This window comes from Epinephelus moara, chromosome 5 (assembly GCF_006386435.1).
Source record: "Epinephelus moara isolate mb chromosome 5, YSFRI_EMoa_1.0, whole genome shotgun sequence".
NCBI classification, from domain to species: domain Eukaryota; kingdom Metazoa; phylum Chordata; class Actinopteri; order Perciformes; family Serranidae; genus Epinephelus; species Epinephelus moara.
This window is the reverse complement of record NC_065510.1, coordinates 42,828,760-42,833,822: the sequence shown is the minus strand read 5'-3', so window position 1 is coordinate 42,833,822 and position 5,063 is coordinate 42,828,760. Positions and strand designations below refer to the sequence as shown.

Sequence of the window (5,063 nt, the reverse complement as noted above, 5' to 3'; positions counted from 1 at the left end):
TTGTTGCCAGTCTGTAGCTGTGAAGAACAGGAAGAATATTAATTAGTTAAAATCTATCACAGTCCCATTTTATTCACGTGACTGTATATGTTATTTTACGCAGAATTACTGTCATTATTGTTATTTATCCAGAACACTGTAAAACAAAACATATCTCAGTGAACTGACCAGATAAATGACAAAAGACACTTGTCCACATACTCACCGGTAGTAGTTACAGTAGACAGAATGGCCAGAGAAGGTGTAGCGGTCTTGTTTGGACTTTTGCATGCCAAAGATAGATTCTTTGGAGTGGGAACCTCCAAAGCCAACACCAAGAGTGACAGATGGGTCTACAGGGATTTCAAGGCCAACTTTCCAATCATTGGACACAGCTGAGGTGGAATCATTGACAAGAGCTTCGACAGAATCAAAGAGTACACCGGAGACCTTCAAACTGCACTTAGGGAGGGTTCTCCAGTCCACCACGGCAACTGGAACCTTCTGGCTCTCTCGGTTCATGTAGCTGTTGCTGAATAGCCTGCATGTGCCATTGCCAAGCTTCCATGTTTCAGTGTCGATGACATAGGCACCTTTCCGTTTCATTGTGACGATGTCGAAGCCCTCTCCACCCAGATTGTAACCAGGGACAAAGGGAGCCTTTTCACACTCCTGCGGTGTACCTCTGAAGCTTACACTGGACAGCAGACACAGAGGAGTCCATGCCCAGCACAGGAGCATGAGATGCCACAGCCTGGCCATCTGCACAAAAGAAAATAAAAAGCAACAGAAGGTAAAAGGCAGAGGCACAGAATCAGTTAAACAATGCAAATTTTGAATCGAAAATGTCAATGTAAATTGGATGTCACTAAGCAAATGACTGAGTAATAGAAGCAATTACTCAATCAAGTCGGCTCTTACCGTGGCTGTTGACATCAAACTCTGTTCAGTAGCTCACAATGTCTGACCTGTCTTATAGAACTGATTTGGAGGTGGAGTCTTGAGCACCAATGTGATTCTCACACATTTTAGATTTAAGCATCTGCATTTGTGTGTGTTTGTGTTTGTGGGATGGTTCTGTGGTATGTCAGTGTCTTTGGAAGAGTGGGTGGTTCTTCTTGCATTTTATTAAATATATTCCCATGTCACTTGTTGTATGCACTTTAATGTTAGGCACAATTTAGTTGACCTGTAATGAAATATGCTATATGAAGAGNAGATTTAAGCATCTGCATTTGTGTGTGTTTGTGTTTGTGGGATGGTTCTGTGGTATGTCAGTGTCTTTGGAAGAGTGGGTGGTTCTTCTTGCATTTTATTAAATATATTCCCATGTCACTTGTTGTATGCACTTTAATGTTAGGCACAATTTAGTTGACCTGTAATGAAATATGCTATATGAAGAGAGTCACCTAAATTTCAAGTTCAAACTACAAATAATGCTTATTGATTTAAAAAAAAAAGGAGGAGAAGAATTTAACTCCAGGTGAGCACCTCAATTTAGTGCCTTACTTTATATACATATATATATATATATATATATATACATGCATATATGAAGTAAGGCACTAAATTGAGTTACTGTACACACAAGACTATTTACAACAGTGTAATAAAGATATGGGATATGGGATATTGCACAGAGTATGTAAATTGCACAGGGTCTTAGCAGCAAGTTGGATCTGATGGCAGAGGAGGCTGCCAGACAGACCTTCTAAACCCAGAAGAGTAGTGATGGTGAACTGGGAGCATCTAGTTGAGGTCCCTGTTTACAAGATCTTCAACTCCCACCTCCAGAAGAACTTTTCATGCATCCTGGGGAAGGCTGGGGACACAGAACTTAAGTGGGCCATGTACAAAGCCTCCATTGTGGAGGCAGATACTAAAAGTTGTGGTCATAAATAGGGCTGGGCTATGTCACAGTTTCATCCTCCCTGTCTCCCCTCCTATCCCTCTGCCTCAGTAATTTTCCACTTTCCCTGCCTCTGCTCCACTCTACCTGCCAGCCACTCCTACCTAATCAGCCCAACTACACTCACCTGCAAGCTCAGCTGCAGCTCATTCCCAATCAGCCCTGCATTTAACCCTCTCCAGCACTCTCACCTTTGCCAGATTGTTCTACTGCATCCATGCGAGACTTTCCAGCACTCATTACCTACCTGATCTCCTGTTGCCGACCCTGCCTGCCTCCGACCTGCTCTCCTCGCCTGCCTCCCGGTGAACTTACCTGCCTTCTGTCCTCGACCACATGCTCTGCCTCAGCGTTTCTGGCGTCTGTCGTTTCTCCTGGCTTCGACTCCTCCGCCTGGCCCCAGCTCCTCTGCTGCTCGCTCCTCGTTGGCACCTCTGCATCATCGGCTGGCTCTTCCAGCTCTGGACACCTCGCCTCGACTACCTGGTCTCCAGTAAGCCCCTTACCTTTACTCCTGGCCGCTACAGAACTGAACTGTACGGGTCCGAGGGCTCACGCCCCCCCCCCTCGGCCTCGTGGCCGGGTTCGGCTTAATCCCTTCCTCAAGCCTGAGACCCAGAGACTGTGTGTGGGCTATTAGCCTGAAGATTGAACTGTCTGCTGAGTTTATTCATCTGCTCAAGTTCCTGTTTTGCTGCCGTGATGATAATAAAGGTCATTACCAACTGTTCCCGATTTCCAGTGTACTGCTTTTGGGTCCAAATTACACCCGTTACAGGCTAGCCTGGAAATCCAGACTCAAATCTAGAAAGATTTTGAGTCTGGCCCTCACCGATACACCCTTCCTACTAACTGAGGCATATTAAATGTCGCCGCACGCAATTGGATAGCACGATAGCCAATCAGAGCAAAAACAAGATGACGTATTCATTGCACAAAGCCCCATTTGTTTACCGACCAGTGGGGCTAACTGCTATATTATGCTTTTGCCATATCATTCATTCATTCATTCATCTTCTAACCGCTTCATCCTCTTGAGGGTCGCGGGGGGGCTGCAGCCTATCCCAGCTGACATCGGGCGAGAGGCAGGGTACACCCTGGACAGGTCGCCAGACTATCGCAGGGCTGACACATAGAGACAAACAACCATACACGCTCACATTCACACCTACGGACAATTTAGAGTTATCAATTAACCTAGTCCCCAATCTGCATGTCTTTGGACTGCGGGAGGAAGCCGGAGTGCCCGGAGAGAACCCACGCTGACACGGGGAGAACATGCAAACTCCACACAGAAGGGCTCCCACGCCCGGGATCGAACCGGCAACCCTCTTGCTGTGAGGCGAGAGTGCTAACCAGCACACCACCGTGCCGCCCGCTTTTGCCATATCCCATCGGCAAAACAGCAAAAAGTTCCTTCCTGGAAGCGAAGGCTTCTAGGGCAGTCTTCTGTTCCTCTCTCAAAGAAAAAGATAAGTGTAGTTGGCTTAGCGTTTTTTCCCAGGCTAAATTGAATGGATGGTTCTTCGGCAGCTGCCATCTTGGCTGTTTACTTTTCGACTCCTACAGTGCAGCGCTGTCCTCATCATGTTACGCCCGCCCAGAGCCTCTGTCAGACTGATCTGATTGGTCCAATAGGCGATTCAGCAGGGTCTGCTCGTCGGGGCCAGATCCCCGTGCAGTTCAAATTCGAATTTGCATCTGGATTTCCAGACTAGGCGATATGGACAAAAATTCATATTTTCAGGCTGACTGGTGATACAAGATATATATCCCGCTGTTTTCTACTAAGCAGGCTTCCTAAGACAGCAGATGGGTATTGGCATAAGAGTAAGCACTTCCAGGTCTGAGGCCATGGTTCTCTGGAGGAAAACAGTAGATTGCCCACTCTGGGTTGGGAAAGAGTTACTGCCCCAGGCAAAGGAGTTTAAGTATCTAGGGGTCTTGTTCACCAATAAGGGTAAAATGGAGCATGAGATGGACAGGCAGTTAGGCGCAGCATCTGCAGTGATGCAGGCACTGCACTGGACTGTGGTGTGGTGAAAACAGAGCTGAGCCAGAAGGCAAAGATTTCAATTTACTGGCTAATTTATGCCTAACTCTCACCTGTGATCATGAGCTTTGGGTAGTGACATAAGTTTCCTATGAAAGATGGCTGGGCTCAGCCGTAGAGATAGGTTGAGGAGCTCAGACATCCAGAGGGATCTCGGTGTAGAGCCGCTGCTCCTTCACATCAGTAGAGGCCACTTTAGGTGGTTCAGGCATCTGATTAGGATGCCTCCAGGGTGCCCGCTGTTAGAAGTTTTCTGGACACGTCCCAACTCATCAAATATCGCTGCTGTGTCCATTGGCCTTGGCATCAGACACTGACGCACAGTGGCACCAGGGGCGTTGCTAGGCATACAGCTGTGCAGGGGCACAGGCCCCCAGTCAGAAGCCGACCCCCCCCTTCGACACACACACACACACACACACACACACACATATAGATTTACAATACTGCCTTACTAAATATACATGCCACTCAAACTTACAAAACTTACAAAAGCACTATGGTAAGACGTATAACATACAGAAAGTTAGCCTGTACTGGATGTTTGAGAACATTTACTTATATTTGCATCAACCTTTAACAGGTTTAACAGAGCTACATTTGAAAGCAAATGAAAAAACTTTTGAGTTCAGCCATTGAACCTTTCAATTCTTCCTTCTGTAGCACACGAAACATAATTAAGTAAGCCTTCTACAAGAGGGAATATTCCCAAAAAAAGTGATTTACACAGTCTTACAATCTTATAAATCAACAGATACAAAATAAAGAACATATGCAAATAATAACAATATTTCAGTCCAGCTATTGAACTTTTCAGTCTTACTGTAGCACAGTAAATGCAATCAATAAATCCTTCTACAAGAGGGAATATTACCAAAAAAAAGTCAAAATCTTAAATTAAGAGTAACTGATATGGTCTGAAAAGGTATTCCCCTGATTGGGTAGCTTTTTAAACTAGCCTGACAGCCTTAATAGACAGTAGGTTTATGCTAGGTGTCTTTCTCTCTGCCAATGAAATGGTATTTCCGAACGTTATCTAAAGTGAACCTAAACTAGCCATAGTTTAATTTGGGGTCGTGATTTGCGAGACTCATATTTTTGGCGTCGACACAACAGACAAAA

The 5,063-nt window shown here is 45.5% G+C and overlaps 1 protein-coding gene across 1 annotated transcript in view; it reads right to left on the bottom strand.

Moving 5' to 3' along the window:
* LOC126390123 (perforin-1-like) overlaps nt 1-5,063 on the bottom strand; it is a 63,737-nt gene that overhangs the window by 604 nt on the left and 58,070 nt on the right. The window lies entirely within an intron of this gene.